The sequence below is a fragment of the Pygoscelis adeliae genome, unplaced genomic scaffold (assembly GCF_000699105.1).
Source record: "Pygoscelis adeliae isolate BGI_AS28 unplaced genomic scaffold, ASM69910v1 Scaffold114, whole genome shotgun sequence".
Classification (NCBI taxonomy): domain Eukaryota; kingdom Metazoa; phylum Chordata; class Aves; order Sphenisciformes; family Spheniscidae; genus Pygoscelis; species Pygoscelis adeliae.
Genome location: NW_008824587.1, coordinates 3,755,314 through 3,776,664, shown reverse-complemented (window position 1 = coordinate 3,776,664; position 21,351 = coordinate 3,755,314). Strand labels below are relative to the sequence as shown.

Sequence of the window (21,351 nt, the reverse complement as noted above, 5' to 3'; positions counted from 1 at the left end):
ACAAATTGAAGACTGGCAGCCGTTGCGGATTGCCTAGGATGTTTTGCCCTATGAATTCTAGCCAAAATGAAAATAGTTCCCTTAAACAAAATATTTAGGCAACCTCTATTTAAACATCCCCTGGAGTTTCCTTTCTTTTAAATTGCGTGCAGAAATACGTTTGAAAATTCTGCTGTTGAAAGTGGAAAACTGCATGTTAGCAGTTTCCATTGAATTTTCTAATTGTGAGCATGTGCATTTAGCGCCTTCAGATTTTCATCATGCCCTTTAGCAGGGTTGCTTCAAACTCTTTATGGAGGGAAGTGCCTTTTCCTAAGAATCCGGGAATGTCTGAAATGTTGAGAACAGATTTAGTATCTTTTGATGAGAATGTTAGCCTGGTGCTTAGAGCAAAGTCCTGGGAGCTGTAAAAGTGCAGGGCTATTATGCTAGCAGAGCCAACTGACTTTCCTCTCTGTATGACCTCCAGCAAGTCCTCAGACCTCTTTGCATATCATTCAACTCAGCTGGAAAACCTAAGTAAACAGCAGGACCCTTGCTGGAAGCCAGAAGCTTCGACTAAGTTATTCTGGGGAAATGAAATAAGTTATGATTTGGAATCAGGTAAACAACATGTAGATTGGATTGTTTTTAAAGAGAAAATAATTCTGTAAATATCCAAAACCGCTTTAATTGGGCTTAGTTTGAATGGGTGATGTGATTGCTCTGTCCTACTTTACAGCAAAGGGAAAGAAAAATTATACTTACAGTTTCCCTTTTCATCAGACTGTTTACATGTAGAAATCAAGTTAATCAATATTTCTTAGACACATGCTTGGGCCCCATGCCACAAACACTCATTTTTAAACCCTTCAATCTTGTATCATTTATGGAGATTGTATTGTCAGAAATAGTGCTGTAAATAATTTATTTTGCTGCCAGTGCTTTTCTAAAGGTCTCTAGGCGTGATGCAAGATTTCCTCCAGGAGCTGTAAAGCTTCCAGATCAGTTTGCTATGGCAAAGGGATTTTTTTTTTTTTTTGAGAGACAAGTAGGATGTTAGAAATTATTGGTTATTTCAGGGAGTGGCTGGCGGCTGTTTCTTTTGCATCATTATTGTAATCTACAGTAGAGCAATTAGTAAGTGAAATTATTGCCATCTCGTTGTTTCATGGGTTGTGTGGAATGAGCAAAGTTTCTCGGTGCACACAACCTCCTGAAACTGCAGATGGACGTCCCTGTCCGAGTCGGTGCCCTTGAGCGTGGGTTCGGTGTGCACGTGCGTGGCCAGGACAGTGCGTACCCTACGGATGCGCCGGCTAGCTCGGGTGCTGGAAGTGGCCAAGGGGCAGCACATGGTGGGAGCTAAGTCAGCCTGCTTTCGGCCCTGCTGAGCTGGGATGAAGGCATGTTGGTGCTGTAATAGGTAACATGCTTCAGTGCAGCAGATTGTGTTTTTCAAATTGTGTTGTGCAGCTACAGCACAAGTGTAGAGACTCTGGTTTACATATTTGATGTTTTCCTCTCTCTCAAGTGACACCATTTCTAACTAGACTGTCAGTTGCAGAAGAAATGTGGCACCATCTTCTCTTTGTATTTTTCAGTGCAAATCCTTCATGGGCTGCCTAGGTCCCCTCTCCTCCAGGCAGCTGGTAAACACTCACTCTCAGCCATCCAGACCGATGGCAGCTGGGTCCTCCAGCCTGCAACGTAAGATTGAAATCTGTCAAATTTCTGTAACTTCTCAGAGACTAGAAACTTTGCTGACTGAAGAGAAGACCCTACAGCGGGCCTAAATAAACATCAGCTAGGTACTGGGAGGCTTGCAAGAAAGTCACTATTTCAAATTTACTCTTGAAAATCTTCCCAGATCTTTTAACATTGTTATGGATTTCTGGGTAATGAGTAGAGAATGCACAGAAAGCTCCATGTAAACTGACTCGTGAACTCCTCAAACAAATTAGAAGGCAAGTATCTAACAGGAAAGCAGGCACAGGTAGCCTAAATTATCTCCACAAACTTCATTTGCTGAAAGTTTAGACCCAGAGAGCTGATTTAGCTTTAGTGATGGTATATCAAAGTGCTTTCTAAAGCATTAACAGCCAGTTGTCCAGAGACCACTTGGGTATCACATGCTCCATCAGTGTGCTCTGCTAGTCTATATCCAGCGACGACCTGCAAAGATTGGTTGTTGTTGATGTAAATCTTAATGATTCCTGGAAATGCCCTTGCCTGTCCTTACCTTCAGTATGTGTAGAGAAGTCAACAACTTCAAATGAATTAAGACTATAAGCAATTTGAGAGAGAAACTCTGGCTTTTTGCTTGGAGGAATAACAAAGAGCACAGCCTGGCTACAGTTGTATTGCAGATGGTGATTTACAGGCATCAGATGAAACAAACAGATCCTGTACTTCCTACCTGGATCGCGATGTGCCTGATGCAGCTGAGGAGCCTCCGTCCCCGTGGGCATGATGTTAGTGCCATTTGCTAACAGCTCAGCCAGCCAGGCTCTGGCTTGATTAATAGATGAATCCTCAAATGCCTGTTTTGCGTAGATGTATGTATTCTTAAAAATTGCCTTTTTTTAGCGCTTTGGGAAAACACTAAGTATAATAGTTAAAAATAACTTGATATCACTTAATGTCAGGTGTAAAACATTGCATTTTGACTTAAGTTGCAGATTAAAGTGGGAGGCTGTCTTTTCTTCTTTTTGTTTTAAATAAGCTGCATCCTTTATTGGCCTCTCCTATGTGCCTCTCTTTAGCCCCCAAAGTGGCTGTTTCATATGAAACAGTATCGTTAGACTTTGTTGTCAATTATGGTTGTGCTTCAAAGGAAATTATCAGAAGTTGAATTTATCAGTTTTTATGCTGAAAGAACAAACCTCACAGTATTTGAAGTTTCCTTCTTAGATAATTTTTTTCATGGCTTAGTTTGGTTTTGTTGCATGATCTATCCTGACATTTCTATCGGTGTGCTTAGGTGCACAGGGCATCTTGGGACGGTGGATTTTTTTGATCGTGTCACTTCAGCTGACTGAAGTGGCTCTGCTTTTCCAAACACCGCGGCGTTGTCTGCTGACCCCAGCGCAGCGGTTCGTAGCTCTGCCACTTGGTGACAGTCTTTCAAAATAAAACCATCACCAGTGAAATGAAGGTTTGAACTTAACTGACTAGTGTGTGCTTCTCTGCAGCAAATCTTGGTATAAATAAGTACTGGTGTATAAGAATTTATTTGTATGTGAACTAGAGGTGTAGATATCAAGCTCTCTGATGCCAATTTCCTCTGAATGCCACGTTATCAGTTCTCATTAAATCACTCCCTGGAACATCATGTGCTGGTAGGACTTTTTTGTGGAGCAATCAAACATGGTAAATGACAGGTCAACATCGCTGGAGCGTTGCTCAGGGGGGTTGTCACCGGGATGACACATACCCACGTGTTCACACCTTGTGAGCCAGCCTCTTGCAGGCTGTTCAGGCCACCTTGCTCTGTCTCTCCACAGATGCATACAAAGGCACAATCCAGGTGCCAGCGAGGTTTTTGCTAATTTGTTCTAGGCAGAGAATCTGTTAGCTGGCCTTATTTCAAATGAAGAAGATATGTTTTAGCCAGGTTTCCTGGGAGCTGTCTTTCTGTCCATATGGTAGCTACTCCCTACCTAATAACTTGCAGCCAAATTTAACGCGGGAATAGAGCGAGAAGCAGGGAGAATTCAGCTGTCAACCTTCCTGCCCAGGTAGAGCTAGTCAGTCCAGCACGTATGTCGTGCTGGATTAACCGCAGCATATCTTCCTGAAGTGGAAGGCGGAAAAGTAGTAATTGTTGGGGGAAGCTCTGCGTCTTGCACTACGTCTTGTACTGTGGAGAGAAGAGCCTACCAGGGAGTTGAGGGACGGGTGTGAGGAGGGACTGAAAGCAGTCGCTCTCCATTTCTCATGTCTTTTGTACAGGCCCAGACAGCTGCTTTTTCCATGGGGCAGATAGAGCTGGGGCTGTTTGTTTGGGGGGGAGTATGTCTCTGCAGGGCGGGACTTGGGCAGTGCCTGCCCTCCTGGTTAGGCTTTCTGCAAGCTTTCCATCTTCCCATTCACCTTCCCACCCCCGCGTCTCCTTTTCCCCTCTTCTGGTGGGCCAGGCACACAGGTCCTTACTTAAACTCTGAAATCTTCTATTCACAGCCTGGTTTGAATTTCCTGGTAGTGCTCAGGAGTTATATTCTCTGTACTCTTTACCTAAGGTTAAAGAATAAAAAAGAATGAGGGTTTGTTTTTTTTCTTTGAAAAATCATATGTTGGCCATTATCTAGGTTTCAAATACAGTTCCTCATAAAGGACAGTAGGTGCAACTACTCTGACAAAGTCCAGTTGCTGTCTGAGTTGTGGAAGTGCTGAGGTCCCACTTTGTAGGTATTTTTTCCATTTATCTTCTCTGGTCAAGAAAAGCTGGTGCAAATGTTTGAATGAATTGCTGTAAGGTCACAAAAAGATGTGTCTTGCGATGTATCCTTCGCTTTGGGGGGCTTTCAATTTGAGAAGAAAATGACCACCATCATTCTTGTTTGTGCTGGGATTTATTTTGGCCACCGAAATTGCACATATTTGTTTTCCACCTTCCTTCTGTGTTGCACGTTTAACCCTTTCATTCCACTGTATTTTATCTTCTCTTTACATTCAACTCTGGTAACATTCTCCCAGAATGTCAGAGCAGTAGAAGAAAATAATTAGCAGTTTGCTCTTTTTGTGCTTCTGTATGGCAACACTTTGGCTGTTGAAACATTCATGAACCCATCTAGTATTGAGCTATTTTAGTGGATTTTGTGCTGCTGGTGCCAGGAGAATCTTTCTAGCAGATATAGTCCTGGAGCAAATCAGTAATCTCAAGAATTTGGGATCAATTTACTGGGGTTCTGAAATCTTGTGTGCTACTACAAAGTGAGATAATTTGTGTTGTGTTCAGTTCAGTGCAGAATTGTGGAGCCACACAGTAAAGTCAAAGCACTAGTGCTTTTAGTGGTTTTTCCTTTATTTTTTTTTCTTCTTTAATTTGAAGCTATATCCCAGGATTATAAGAAAGATTGTAAGAAAGAATACCTGTTAAAGACTAGAGTTTCCTCTAGAATAAAAGATCTTAACAGGCTGTTGAAAGCAAGAGAGAGATTCTGATTTAGGGCCTGCTCCTCAGCTAATGCAAGCTTTCGATTGAAACATAAACATTACAGTGGCAGTTTCCTTGTTTGATTTTGCTTGTTTCTTAAGTTCCTGGGGCGGGAACGTTGGTGTTACAGAAAATGATTTTCCATTTTCAGCATTGTGAGACCTCTGTGTTTGAGCTGTGTGACTGGGGAGTGCAGGCGCCCGCACGCTGCTGGCCAGTTGAGCAAGGTTTCTCACTCAGCTGAGGGCTGCAGGTGAGCAGGAGAAATCCAGGCCTCTGCAAACGGCGTGAGCAATCCCCTTATGTTTCCATCTTGCTCAATTCCAGACAAAAGGTCATTCCCAATACAAACTCTGACGGATTCTTGTTTTTTTGCAACCTGAGATGCACCAGCCTCTCCTTGTGGTGTGCATGTCTGCTCATCTTTGACATTGGAGGACAGCAGTCTCTCTAAGCTGTCTTTATGTCTCTAGCAGCAGTATATCCTCTGTCTGGGCAAAGGATACTGTCTGCAGTGCTGCTTCAGCTGCTGCTTTCAGACAGCGTCAGCTCTCGGCTTCTGATTCTGAATGGTTTGGAGAGGATAGAAGGGGGAGGAGAGGCAGAAATCCTCCATGTTCCTGATTTAGCCATGGCACCAGTGATATAGATTGGTTTTCATGCTGTGTGTTTAAGGTAGGGCATACTTACTGTCATGGTTTAACCCCAGCTGGCAACTAAGCACCACACAGCCACTCACTCACTCTCTCCCCCATCCCACCGGGGGGGGAATCGGAAGGGTAAAAGTGAAAAAACTCGTGGGTTGAGATAAAGACAGTTTAACAGGTAAAGCAAAAGCTGCACACACAAGCAAAGCAGAACAAGGAATTAATTCGCTCCTTCCCATCGGCAGGCAGGTGTTCAGCCATCCCCAGGAAAGCAGGGCTCCATCACCCGTAACGGTGACTTGGGAAGACAAACACCATCGCTCCAAATGTCCCCCCCTTCCTCCTTCTTCCCCCAGCTTTATATGCTGAGCATGACGCCATATGGTGTGGGATGTCCCTTTGGTCAGTTGGGGTCAGCTGTCCCGGCTGTGTCCCCTCCCAGCTTCTTGTGCCCCCCCAGCCTGCTCGCTGGTGGGGTGGGGTGAGAGGCAGAAAAGGCCTTGACTCTGTGTCAGCACTGCTCAGCAATAACAAAAACATCCCTGTGTTATCAACACTGTTTCCAGCACAAATGCAAAACATAGCCCCATACTAGCTACTATGAAGAAAATTAACTCTATCCCAACCAAAACCAGCACGCTTACCTACTGTAAATCTTCTCATGGAGAGAGTAATACTCAGAAAAAAGATCTTTATTACTGAAAGTGTAGGATGCTTTAGGGTTATTGTAGTGAGCTCAGAGTTTCCAACACAATAAAGTGTATTTCTGAGAGTCGCAGATTAGCAGCACCAAGGGCACAGTCTGGCCCTCTTTCAGTAGGCTGGCATCTGACTTTGGGTTGTGTAACTAATTAGTTTGGGACACTTGGCACCTGACCACAGTTCAGAGGACGATATATTGGATTATTTAGATGGCTTGATTGTGCCAGAGAGCTGAATTAAGACTCCATTTCTTTCAAGAAAGTGCTGGTACACTGGAGGAGCAGGGGAGCAGCTTCTGCAGCTCAAAGCTGGTCTGCTCCAGCTGACCCGAAAGAGCACTCAGTCGTGTCAACACTGGAGACTCAAGCCACTTGGAACCCAGGTTGTGAAAGATAACACCATGCCATTTTTTCTGTGTTCTTCCTCTTTTCTGCATTTCCTGAAATATTAATAAGCTGGTTTGAAGTAATTGACATCAGTTTCTAATCAGTGGTGTCCATGAAGCAGCACTCCGTCGCTAGCCGTAATGACGTTGTTTGGCACGAGTGGCTGCCAGGTGAGTGAAAGTCGATCTGGAGTTGTGGAGTGAGTGGAAATAATGTGGCCCGGGACATGTGTATGTAATTTGTTCAGATGATTCAAGTGAGATCCATGGCAACTGAGATAAACAGAGGAAAAGATACTGGAAAACCAGCAGCGGCTTCATTTTAATAGCACAGCCTTTATTCCAGACAGCTCAGATGTTTACTATAAGAGCTCCATCTTCCTGCGTGTCTCTTCCTCCCCACCACCCCCATCGCTTCGCATGCACTTAGTCATGAGATTGGATGGCTTCTTGGGTAAAGTACTGCAGGCCAAATTCCACAGTTTCTACCGGAGCAAAAAGCCATCGGCTGTCTTCAAATATGGGCTGCAGAACTTCTCTCTCTGTTTGAACATCCGAGATTCAAAGGACCCTAATAAAAACGCATCTTATTTGAGTTTCCTGTGGATCAAAATACACTTTCTGAAAGCATTACAGATTATTTGGCAAAGTGTCATGTCTGAGCGTGGGATGTGCTTTTGCTAGAGATAAAACTATTGGGCAAGCATAAAGTCTGTCCTCTATAAAGGTAATGCGAAACGCAACCAGCCGCCGATCTTCCCGTGTGAAGTTAGAGTAAAGTTGGCTAATCTGTGGCTGTTGAATAACAAACAGCTCTTGAGAAGATCGAGTATGACTTCCATGCCAGGGCTCTGTCACGTGCTTGGCAGCGGGGCTGTGCTGGTGTGTGGGCTTCTGGGCAACTGAAATCTCAAGCTGCAAGTGGAAACAACCCAGCAAGAGCAGCAGACGCCTTGTGCTGTGCCGTGGAGAGGGGATTGGGAACGAGGACCTGAGCTCTGTCTCCAAGTAAATGATCCTGATGTCTCTGCTTGCTGCCCGGGGTTGTGTAATCTTGTATAGGGCTACAGCTGGGTATGCTTATCCCAAATCCCACCCCTCAGGGGAGCTGATGGTGATTCACCTCTCTGAATCGTAATTCCTGACACTTTTCTAATCGCTGTCCTTAGTGCATCCTTGCTTCGTGGGCTGCAAATCCAGTCTGATTGGAAGAAACAAGCTTTCGAGCAGTTTAAAAGCTAGCCAATTTTCTACACCAATACATTAATCCTGCATCAGAGTTCTATCTTTGTGGCTCGTTTCTTTTCTCTGTTGCTTTAAGAGTGAACTAGGAGACACAAAAATTTAGAAGAAGAAATTCAGTTAGCTGTAGAAATGTATCCAGTAATTTGATTGTGAGAAAAAGCATGCCGTGTATACAGTCTTCAGTTCACAGTTTAAAACTGAGTGTATTTATTTGTTTAGAAAATCTGCTCTTTTTGTCATGAGTTGGCAGGATCCTCAATTCTCTGTCGTTCCAAAATATTGCAAATACCAATAGAAAAAAATCTAAATCTAAATCAAGTTGTTTGAGTATACTTACACTCTAGATACCTTTTTCCCATATGGTTCAGTGTAACACTCCCAATGTCTATACAGAGAATGCTAAGCTGTGTGTGCTTTTCTTGAATGACTGAAAATAAGGATTAAAGCTAATTCTGCAAATATCCTCTAAGTCATCGTTTTGCAGTAGGAATGGAGCCAGGGCATCGGTTGCTGAACTCTCAGTTAACTGACCATGGGAAGCCATCCTGCATTTCTTAGCATGTACATGCTCCAGCCCCTCTGCCTGCTTGCTGCCTGCTCTTCTCCTGGTGGCTCCAAGCTACCTGTCTGCTCCATATTCTTGGTCACAGATACTGCAACGTCTGTGACAATACCGGCTGTGTTACTCTGCGATGTGAGAAAACGAATGTTAGGTGCTGCCTGTAGATCCCTTGCCTGCCTAGGTGTAAGTCTGGGGATGCTGCCTTTGCTGTGACTGCCTGCGTTGAACCTGCAAGCCAATAGACGGGAACCCTCTGCTAGCAAAAGATTTTGCCTGTGTGTTGCATGATGTAGAGAGTGAGGTGTGAACAGGTTTGTCTTGGACATTTATCTTTCTTAACTTGGCTTAAAGGGAATAAGCAGACTCTCTAGCAAGGATGCCTTTTTCTTAAGATGTGTGTTATCGATGTTAGTGTAGATGATAAAACAAGACACACTCATCTTTCTCTCTGAATTTTTTCTCCACTTCATTATTCAGTTTTACATTTTTATGTCACTTCCAGTTCTCTTATCACAGTGAAATCTTTCAGAGTGGATAAAAGCTGAAAGCTACAAGCAGAAACCAAAATTTTTCAGCTGCCTTTGCTATCAATCAGCAAACATAAGTCAGAAGCCCAGTGTTTATTTTGCTTTTGTTACCATTCCTGTATGAAAAAATGTACATAAAAGGTCTGTTTGCTGACTTGCAGCGATTGGGGGAGCACCAAGAGCTGAGTGAAGGGATTCAGAAGGAAGAGATACAGAGTTCAGTCTTGAGTCATGGAAGATGCTTTCCCCCATCCAGTGTTTTTGCATGCATCTGTCCCCGTGGTGGCTTCAGGTATCTTCATAGAATCCACCCACTGGCACAAGTGCTCGGCCTGTTTGAGTGTTCCCTGAACGTTCCCTCCTGGAACAGACTTTCTCTTTCTTTACCTGCCTGCCCTTGCTGGCAGGTAGAACTGAGAAACTGGGAACCAGTGTGGAGAACTTGGGAGGGATTTTAAATTTGCGGGGTGCTTTGAAAAGGTGCAGCTTGAGAGCAGAGGTTTGCGTGAACATCCAACGACAGAACTGGAACCACAAACCGACAGGGAGAAGGGGTGAGCTGGATGGGTCAGAGGAAGTGGTGGGCCAGCTGTCATAGGTGTTCAGTCAGGAGCAAACTATTTTCCACAGTTTCAGAGTGGAAACTTAAGCTTTCCTAGAAGTATTCCCGAGGAGCAGAAGTGCCAGTGATCAATACATTTCCAGTAAGGATAGGAACTGAAGTTTGCTCCCTGTTTCATGGGGGTGATGCCTGCTCAGGAAGAACACCTGATTTGTATGGTTCTTTGGTGGCCAGTCTCTGACTGGAAATGTTTGGAGCCTGTTTTGAAGCTGTGCAGAAGAGCATGCTTGCGTCATCCAGAAAATGCAGTGAGTCAGCGGAGTCCTGAGGGAGCTGTAACGGCTCAAACAGAAACTTGGAAAACGAAATGGGGATGGATTTAAAGATACAGCATTTGTGACCGCTGCTCTGTTCAGAGATGGTCTGCATTCGTCAAAGGCATTGGTGATGAAGGGGTTCAGTAAGGACTTTTGCTGCTGTAAATACAAGTGGAGCTTTATAAGAGTGATCCACTCGGGGTAGGGTGTGGAACTGGAAGAGGGTGTTAAGCTAGTTCTGCTTGCCATTATACTCAGTATTTTGGTATTCAGGGAATCTCCATGAATTCTTCATTGATATGTGTGTTTTGGTATGTTAATGAATAACTTATTGGGAGGGACAGGAAGGAAGGCGGGGGACAGCCTCACGGTTTGGCCCCCACTCATCCTTTTCCTCAACGTTTTCAACTGCCTTCAGATTTGGGATGGTTTCTACAGCATCACAAGCTATGCTGTTGCTGCAGTGCAGCTGTGTTGGGATTGCTCTTGGGCCATTTCATCTGCCCTGGGAAGACAAGGTCCTGTTAAGGAACCACCGTGTGGTTTGTAAACATGTGCCCAGATCCTAGCTGGGTCGTAGAGGGTGTTAGAAGCACTTGCTGGTGTCACCGCCATGGGGCAGTTTGCTGTTAATGGGCGCTGCTCTTTCTCTTCATGTCCACCCACAAAATGGATATGGGATACCTCTTTCCTTCAAACCAAATGTTGATTCACAGGAGGTCGTTTCAGAGATTAGGTGTGCTGCTCTTAAAATGCTCTCGGTTCCTATTGCAGGTGAAATAGCCAAGGTCTGTTGTGATACTGTTGGTTGTTTTATTTGAAAACTTTCTGTGATGCTAACCACTGAAGTATTTGGGCGCCTCAAAACCACAGATGAATTAATCTTTATGATATTTTTCTGGAGGGAGAAAGTAGCCGTACAGTGGCATAACAAGTGAAGTCAAAGATAATGTCTTGTGCTTCATATATTCGCTATTGAATCCCTATTATTTTTGTTTCAGAATTGACAGCCCGTTTTCCTCATTTACAAGGCCAACAGACTGAGGCTGTTCCTCCCAGCAGAGGCAATAGAATATAGCAAAAACCCCTGATGAATCTCCCCTCTGGGTAGGCTTTTCCCCTGCTGGGACAGAGCACTTGTAATGCAACTTCAGGTGCTGAACTTTGTTGATTTTATCTGAGCACACAGAGTAAGATGCATGAAAGCTAGCTGTCCCTTACAGGTAAGGTGATCCTCTAGAATGACTTTTCCAAAAATAAAAGAACTAGTTTCTGGAGAGCCAAGAATGAAGAAAAATGAGAAAATGTGTCTTTTCCTGTTTGTTTGGGGTTTTTTGAGCGGGGCAGCTCAGCCTCTGGGCTCCCTCTGGAGTCCTGCCGGGGTGGCTCGGTAGCTGCATTACTTAACAGGGTGCTGAAGCATTTTGAATGAATGTTGCTGTCTGTCCCGCCAGCCTGGCCTCATCCTGCTCTGCAAAGCTAAATCAAAAATCTTCTCGCTCCCAAGGTTTGCTGCTGTCTCTCTGTGGTTAGCTCATTTCAAACTGTGGATTGTTTGAATGAGTGCAGTGGGGTTCCTTGCTGGGCCTTCAGTTCCCTTGTATTTGTTAATATGCTCTGAATATACCCATTCTTTGAGTTTGCTTCTGTTGGGTTATATACTGACCTATGTATTCTATGTGTATAGGCTATTCTGACACTTTATTATCAGGAATATAAAAATGTTTTGTGACTGTAACGTGCATGCACTTCAGTGTTGCAGTTTAGCTTTAACTCTCTTGCTGTAGCTATTATATTCCGACCACGAAAGCTTCATTAGTTCATTTTGATTGAAGAATGATATGGTCCTCAGCAATGCTTATGCAAATTGATGACTCATTTATACCTTTAGAATTGAATTTAAATATCTATAAAATTTTAGACTTAGGCAAGTAATTGCATTACAGTTTTGCAACTTCTGTGAAAGATTTTTTTTTTACACCTAAGGCCATATTTCAAACCTGTGACCTCATTCCCATAAAGCAAAGCTATTTCATGACATCATAGCTGTGCAATTTGACTTTTGATAGCTGACATTTGCATTTATATCAGATCCATTAAATATTTGCCTGCTTAAAAAGCTGCCAGGCATTTACATGTTAGCATTTTTATTAACAAATAAAAAAAAAATTAGTATTCTTTTGGCCTTCTTGCTGGCAGTTTTGTTGAAAACAAATGAATCGTAGTTTTCCCTTCCATTGTCACCCTCTGCTTGGTTTCCAGAAAAAAATGATTAATGATTTTTTTGCCTTTGCAGCTGCAATATTTGATTGCAGTCTGACTTCACTAGTGATACATACGGAAATATTTCTTCAGTTAATTGGACGTTATCAAATCCACAGCAGGTGACTAAGACCATACTCAGATGTAGTTGTTCTCCCTCTGTTGCAGTGAGCCAGGATCTCTGAGAGCAGGTTGCCCTCCGTGGCACTTCCCCCTTTGTATAGTGATCAGTTCACAATTTACATTATGTAAATAAATACTTGAGGAGCTTAGTGTCCAAGATCTGCTGCCATTCACTTTGCTTTGAGGCACTGAGGTTTCCATGCTGCTCTGATTAAAGTTAGATTTCAGATAAGTTCAATGAGACTTGTACGAATCCTTTGGGGTGGGAAAGGATCAACAGATATTTAAAACAGTACGATGTGCCAGTCTCTTACGAGGCCCCTGTTTGCAGGCTTCATATAAATGTTGAATATTTTAGCTTAATAGTTATCCTTAGCAATGGCCAACCATCTTTGAATCCTACTGAATTCCAGCACTAGCTTCCCCTGCTGAAATGGGTTAAAACACATCTTCGATCACTCTGTAACTTTAAATTGCCTTTTTTCCTTTCCTGAACCTCTTCTGTCACCTATCTTTTGCCAGCAAGTCTTGTGAAAGCAGCATCCCTTGTGATTCAGATCAACTGACTGTCTGGCACCGGGGACTGACGCAGTGCTAGGGAGGACCCCTCCCGTGGGGAGCGAGCCAGGGACGATTGCCTAACCCCCTGCGCCGGACCGCACGTTGCTCAGTAGTAGGATGCTCGGTGAATGCGATTGAGAAAACCTTCCTCTGAGCACGCTGGAGAGGGTAGCACCAAGATTAATAGGAATGTTTTCTTGGCACCGTAGGCTCTAGAACTGCAGAGTTAAATTCCTCGCTTAAGCTTTTACCCCCTTGGTAACACCCCCATGCCACTGATTATTCTTATTGAAAACAAAAACAACAAAGGGATAATTGCCCAAATTTTGAAAAATGGCTATTTTTGCACATTCAGCCTCAGATGCCGTTTGACCCTTAATACAGATGGTTTCACTTAATGTATTTTGTTTAAACAATCCCTGTTCCTGGAAGTGGTTTCAGAATAGGCTGGTCCTCATTGCTGTTCGTGTTTGCTTTTTCTTATGATATTACAAGAAGCTTGAAGAGAGTGGATTCAGAAAAGGGCAGTAATCAGTGTTAACAGGCATTTGTGGAAGCCTTTGTATTTTCCAATTAAGGTACTGCAACTTTGTTGACTCCTCACAGCTTTCAAGACTGAAGTGGTTTGGAGCACTTTTGTCGTTAGGCTGTAGAGCTCACCATAGTTCTGTTATTCCTCTGACTGTGTTAGAGACCTCGAGGAGTCCCAGCACATTTATGTGGAACAGCTTGTCATCGAGATATCTGCTTTCCCCTGGTTTTCCCCCATGGGATAGGCTTCTTGGTGCTCTGACACACAAAAATCTCCTCTTTCTCTTGGATACAAACGAAGCATTTCTGTGCGAGGGGGGGAAAAAAAATTGTCTGTTATCCTTGGATCTAGCTGCTTTTCATGTCTGTTATAATTTCTGCATGTGCAGGCTTTTCGCAGATTGTGCAGGATGTGTTGTTGATACTGAACACGCCCTGGGTGAGCTGTGAAAAGCCTGCATCAAGTTCAACATCAGGAGTCTTTACATCCTGCCCTCTGCCACAGCCATGCTGCCGTGAGGCAGCTCCACTTGATGGAAAGAATGCGAGTGCCATTGAAGTACATGAGAAATGTGTTTTATAAACTGGAATTTGGTGTATTGGCTCTGTTACTGAACGTTTCACATTCGTATAGTACCTTCTAGCAGTGGATCTCAAGGCTGGGACCTGATTTGTAGTTAGCTTGTCCAGAAGCCAGGTGGCACGAAAATCTTCTATGTTTGGAAAAAATGGAGGCACAAGTCAGGTAATTGGTTTATCTACAATTACAGGAGAAATCTAAAGAAGAGTTGGAAATAAAACTGCGGCATGTCTATTCCTACAGCATATGATTAAGCTGAATGGTTAATTTTCCCTTAATTTTTTTTTTCCCTAAAATTATTTTCATCTTAAAATCCAGACCCTGTTTGAGGGGTTGACAGTGTAAGTGAAAGTGAACCAAGCTATTACCAGCTCTTTCCAAAACAATAACCTGCTAATCCTCCTGCTGACGTTGTGACATCCTTTATATAACACTTCAGGTACAATTAAAAAATTAGAGATTACATAGTCTGTGGGGTTTTTCCTCTGTGCTCTTTCTTGATCTTATAAATGGTATGTTACATGGCTTAAAATCCTTTTGCGTTACCTCTGCAGTATTTTCTATTATCCATGCAATATGAAGCGATGCATTGGCTTCATCATCCCCTTGACTCCAGAGCTGCTGGAGATTTCTGGTCGTGTTTCTTTGTCCAAACCTTCCTCTGCTTTGAGATTAATTTTAAAATAGGTTCTCCTGGCACCCCAACTGCAGTGCGTGTTGGAGGGAGGGATTAGGGGAACACAGCAGCTCTTTCACCCTGTGAAAATCCTCTGGCCGCGTTCCAGGCGCAAGACTTGCAAAGACTGAGCTGAACCAAGAGAAGGGAGGAAATTGGGACGCATGGCCTAACAAAAACTAGTTGGCTTTCGCTCTGGGTTTTCCCACCTCTTGTTGGTTCAAGCCAGAGCCTTCCTTCTCCTTTAGTGGTACATGTTCTAGGCTGCTTTTGTTAGTTCACTTATTTTGTAGGCTTTAGTCTTTATTCTTGTAATAACTTGATATAATGTGTCTAACTTGGCTGGGCAGGCAGAGGAACTTGCACAGGCAGTCTTGAATACACCCTGGACTCGTGAAGTTAAGTCTGGGCTTTCTGCACTACATTTCAGGAATCATCCAGGTAAACCCAAATTTTTATATCTCATACTGTCTGGCAAAGTCAAACAAAGGAGTGTCCATCGTATCCTACCTGGGCAATATGTGGCATTTTCCATTCCTCTTGCAAGATGTTGGGAGAGTGATGTGACTTCAGAAAGTGTTGGATATTGTTTATTCTTACTGAGAGTGTTGCATGACTTTTCCTTCATGGAGAAAGTAAGAACAAGAAAATACAGTAAGAGATTGTCCCAGAGGCTCGCAGCCTGTAGAAATAACATGGAGTTTAGCTGATCCATATATCACTGACATGAGACTTTGATATGGATTGGAGTTCAGTGAGAAATACGAAAAGCTGTGAATTTAATTACAGGGTGGTATGTTCCACTTGGAACTTCATGGAACACCCCCAGAATCAGGAGAGGCTTACAGGGGAGCTACAGAGGAACTTCAAGAAAGGGTTTCTCACAAAGCTGTATTTTCAGAGCGAGCTGTCTCTATTGCAGCACTGTTGCATATCTGGGTATCTGTCAGCTCTCTAGGAATTTGAGGCATTGCCTTCCCTAGATCTAGACTGGAGCACGGCCAATTACTCGAGGCTGGCTGAAGTACTTTCATTTCAGGTGGAAGCAGGTCTCCCAGCACTGAATGGCTCTGTGGTCCATTTGATGGTCTCTGAATGATTAATGAAATGCATCTATACCTGGTTCACTCCTACATTCACATTTATTTCTTTTGGATTTGTTTGTAGATCTTTCAGTGAGAAAGGTTGGTGAGATTAAGCTGTCCATACAATTCAGTACTTCCCAGTACAGATGATCATCTCAGTATTTTGAATTAAGAAACAGCTCTCCTGGCCCCTTCATGATGCCAGCACTGTTATTTGTACGAACATGTAGTGAGGGGAGTCTTCACATTCTTGAACTGGGTCGCCACGTGGTTGTGTGAGCACCAGTGCCAACAAAAGGCAGAAGATGGGAAAGGTGGGACTGAGGCACTCTGGATTTAGACAGGGTTAACTGGCCGAGGACCCTCACTCTGTGTCAGCATGATCTCTTCCCAACTAATCTCAATGTTTGCCCGTAGCACTTTTCTGCTTCCTGCCCTTGTGCTCCATTTTGCAAATTTTCAGAGCAGTGGCAGGTATTTTACTTAATTTTTTTCTTTTTTTTTTTTTTGTTTAATCATTTGTGCAGGTCTTCACTGTTCACAGGGAGAGAAGTAGATTTTGAAGTGACTCAGCTGAGCCTGAAATGCAAGATGTGGCAGCTATAGGGCCGGTGTGGAGCAGGGCTGGATAGCTTATAGGGTGCCGACTGTTGCTATTCATTTATACTTCCGCACTTTTCTTTATTTTCTGTCTGGTATGTGGGCAGACAGAATCTACAATCTTTATTCATGCCAACAGCTGTAAACCTCAGACCACATGTAATATATCTGCTCTGTGAATGGCCCTGGTTAATGATGGGCAGGTAGGGTAAAGAGGGAATGAATAGAAAGGAACTTGGGATTTCTCAAAATACATGGAGAGGCAGAGTTTGGGGTTACTGGAGATCAGTAGAACTATTTCTTTTTTACACCTTCCTTCTTTATCTTGCCTCTTTTGCCTGGAAAGGCAGAAAACATGGAGGTATTCCACAGTATCATGCCATTTTCTAAATCTAAATGCAGATATGACAAGCATTATGCTCTAAGCATACCAAGAAAACTTATCCTTGAAAGGGCTTAATTTAGGAACTTTTGCCCCTGATGCATTCAGCATCAGACTTTGTCTTAATGGTGCAACCTAGAGGGAATGTTCCCTAACTTTTCCAAAAAAGTGCAAATTAAAATGCTTCTTTCAATGTGTTTTTATGTTTAGGAATTGAAAAACAGTGTTTTAAACCCTTGTGAAAGTTTAGCACTAGGTCTAGCACTTGAACTCCATCTGTCTTCACTCAGCAGTGCATGGGTAACATGGATACCTCTTTCTGCACCCTTGCTGCAGCTGGACCAGGATGGAGGTGTATATATACATTTTTACATTTGCCTTTCTTCACAGTGAAATAGCTTATTCCTGTCTGAAGTTTCTGCCTGTTGGTCCCAGTCTTCACAAGAGAAAATACCGGTCCTGCCTTTACGTCATAGTCCCAGCAGGACTCTTAAAACTTCTTATGTTGTGTCCTGACAACAAAATAAAATGCTGAACTGTTTGGAGGGAACCATTGTTTCAGGCAGTTCTAATTAACTAGAAGCTTTTCCTTTCTGGGACTATATATTTAATTTCTTATACTGGGAATAATAAGCAATTAGTGCTATGGAGCACCAGGCACTTCACCTGCAAATCTGAGGGTGGATAGATGCTGTAATTCAAATCAAGTGATTGTAGATTCTTTTATATAGCATCTTTTATATTTATATAGATTCTTTTATGTTTGTATAGTTACAAAGGGCTTCTACTTTTTAAAAAAATATGCCCTCCCCTGTGGATGAATTAGCGGAGTCTTGAATTCCTGATTGGAAGGCACTGTTTGGTTTTGGTGGGGGTTTTTTTGGGTCGTTGGTTCGTTGGTTGGGTTTTTTTAAGTACATTCATGACAGTGTCAGGAAACTTGTATGCTGTGATCCTTTAAAGGTTTCTGACCATAGATACTGATACCGTTCAGAAGCATAACTCTGTTTAGGATTAGACCCCTAGAGAAAAGTGATCCTTACGATTGAATTTATCCTAGTCTCCTGTTGCTGTGTGTGTTACTGGAAATTTTCTGCATTTCAGAAAATGATCGTAATCTTTGCTGAATTTAATGCTAAAACAGCTTAGGTGAGCGAGGACTAGAGGAGCGGTATATGGCTGGGTAGGGAGCCCTCGCTTGCCCTGAAATAGCTGTGAAAATGTTAATACTACTTGTGAGACCTCCTTTGCGTGATCAACTTCAAGGCAAAGGAGTTGAATTGCTACTAGGTTTGATGGATTATTTGTTTATTGATGGATTATTATTTGTGTGTCCTATGGATGATTTTTTTTCTTTGCTTTTCAAGTACTTTGGTGATTCCTATATGTGTGGCAGCAGCAAGCGTGCTGGACATGTTCGTAGAGCTGTGCCCCAAGTTAAACTCTCCACTTGGGAGAGAAAATGCAGCACGACTGCGTAGGTCGGGTGGAGAGAGCAAGTGGAAGAAAGAAGTTTCGACTGTTCCAGTAATATTAATTCAGTAGCTGATGCACAAAAGGTTTTTCATATTGGGCAGAGTTAAGGTGTTCAGTACAGGTCGATGTTCCCAAAATGTGAATGACAAGATGTGGGTAACAACCAAGCGTGTGTGTTTACAGGCACTTCAGCTGCTGCCGAGATAGTGCTGGATAAACCTCGCCTCCTCCATGTTCCTCCTAATCCCTGCTGGGTCTAATGCAGCAGTGGTTCAGTAATACTTGTTTTCTTTTCTTCTTCTCCCCTTCCACCCCCTCCTCATGTGTAATTTGATCTCTTAGGCCTGGTCTTCTGCTTTGGCAGATTTTTCAGCTCTTGAATGGAAGAAATTAACCACTTAGTTACTGTCGGGACTAAAACACGTTTTACTGGTCCTCCTGGCTCTTCCTGGGGACGTGCGCAGGATTACACAAGACAGCCCATGCAGTCATCGGCTTTGAGCTCCCCGTTTATAACCTCTTGTTTTAACTTTACTTTTTCATCTGCATTTCCTTGCCGTTTCATTTAAAAGAAATACGGAAATGCTCCCACTCAAGATCTGAGTCAGTATTTGGCAAAGAAACTTCTCTAAAATTTATTTTCTGATACTTTCCAAGTATGTATCTTTTCTGATTGTGTCCTGGCTGTCTGTAAGCCCTCTCTGCTCTGGTCTGGCAGAAAATACTGAACTTCAGTAGGATCCCTAAACTGATGTGACTCTACCTATCACACAGAAACTCGGTCCCCGCTCCCTCTTTCGCAATCTTAATAAACCGACCGGGCGATGAAAGTTAAGTAATTGTAGTAAGTAGGAGTTTGTGTGATTTTTGTGTCGTTAAGGTAAGCTTTTTTTTTTTTCAGATCTGCAAAGTGCAAGATGCTTCTTTCTTTGCCTGCAGATGTTTTAAAAAGCATTTAATGGAAGAGGCCCAAAACTTTTTCAGTGATTTGTGAAGAGCCCCTTTGGACTTGAATTTCACCTTGCAGGCTTCAAATGCTAATACCCCAGGCAATTCCCTGTGGAGCTCACAAGCCATCTTGCTTTTTTTGCATGAGTATGGTGAAGACAGACCACCACTGCAGGAATTTAGTGGTACCCTCTGCCTTGTTACTACCTTAAAAAAGAAGGATTCTGCCCTGTTGCTTGAAAGGAATTTCAGATAGTTGAACATCCCATCTCTGAAATCCCACCACTTCTCAGCCACCTCCTTCACTCATGAAAATTGCAAATAACAAACATCTGTTAAATCAAGGAGAAAAAACAACAAATGCACATGCTTTATTGCAAAATCTTTTGGTTTTCTGTTGATGTGCCCAGTGGACTTCTTGTAACCTGGCTTTTTTTTTTTTAAAGTTTCTTCCTGTGAGAGTGGGACTTGCTAAGTCCAAGTGCCAGAAGTGTTAATATTTCATTAACACTTGTGTGTGCAGATATCTCTCTGTGCTCTTGCAGGGCCATTCATGCTGTGCTAGATGGTTTCTGAAGGAAGGAAAACGGAAAACACTCTTTGCCCTCAGGTGTTAACTAGCCTTTGTTCAAATTCATGTGTGGTTTTGTTTTTTTTTTAATTTATTTACAATAATGCCTATTGTAGAGTGGTCAGAATAGTAGCAAGAGGTTTTTGTTTTTAACATGCTATTTTAACTAGCTGTTGTAAACATGTCAGCTGAATTTTGAGAAGATCTTCAATGGAAGGGTAGAATACTGGTCTCTAAAGATGTTTTGTACATGAACTGGAAAAGGAAAGGCAGAGATGCCTACATAAAAAGCTGGAAGAAAACAGACAATGGTGGAGTGGTTCTGAGGCAGGGCAGTGCTGGAGAAACTCGGGGTGGCATTACACAGATCACTGAAGGCCTGAAGGTTCATCTGAGCAAGGTATCTGGGCAGAGTGGTAAAACCACCTGAGACTTGTCTGGGTATACTTTATTAATGCCAATGGTCTTACTGATTCCTAGTGATCACCAAAATAAGTGGTAGTCAGAGATCCTTCAGTATCTTGGTCGCTTGGGCTTTCTTCTTAGGTGCGTGAACAAACTTGGAAGGTTTTAATGGACTAATGTAGTCATTCTATGTGCAAACACCAACAAGGACTTTTCTCGCCCTCTACCTGTTACAGTGACAGGTATTGCAAATAAATCACAAACGTAATTGCCTTTTTGTGTAGTGCTGTCATTGGCAAGTAAGCAGAGTTTTCACTTGTTTGGAGTAGTTACAAGGTGTCAATGAACAATTATTGAGACTAAGAGGTGATTGACTCAAGAGACAGTTGTTTAAATCTGAGGTGGCTTTTAATGGGCTGGGTGTGGGATATGCACTCGGCCCTAACCCTGCCAATCTTGGACTCACGTGCTTTCTTTGGCATACCGTAGTAAAACTCTCATGACTTAAAGTGCACGACCCAGTGAAGTTGTATTTACTGCAAACAGTTCTACTAGACTCCACCAGACAGCGTTTTGTGCTGCACGTGCCAAGAAGGTAGAGTTTTAGTAGCCAGGATTTTAAAGCTGTTAGTCCTTCTAATACACACCAGTATCTTCCCAAAAGTTTGGCACATTATATCTAAGAGTGGATGGAGCTGTTTAATGGTGGAGGATCTGAAAACCCAAAGGAAAATTGGAATCTGTCAGACAAAGCTGGACCAGCCTCTAGGAAAACAGGCAATACTGCATTTGCTGTCGGATCAAAGCCCAGTTTTGTTACAGCTGTGTCTATAGCATATGCTGTGGTCATCCATGGATTTCAACGTAGGCTTCTTTGATCGTAGAATCATTTAGGTTGGAAAAGACCTTTAACATCATCAAGTCCAACCGTTAACCTAGCACTGCCAAGTCCACCACTAAACCATGTCCCTAAGCACCACATCTACACGTCCTTTAAATACCTCCAGGGATGGGGACTCAACCACTTCCCTGGGCAGCCTGTTCCAATGCCTGACAACCCTTTCAGT

General features: G+C 43.0%; 1 protein-coding gene across 1 annotated transcript in view; it reads left to right on the top strand.

Moving 5' to 3' along the window:
* The window catches only part of ABL1 (ABL proto-oncogene 1, non-receptor tyrosine kinase), an 85,878-nt gene that overhangs the window by 23,955 nt on the left and 40,572 nt on the right, over positions 1-21,351 (top strand). The window lies entirely within an intron of this gene.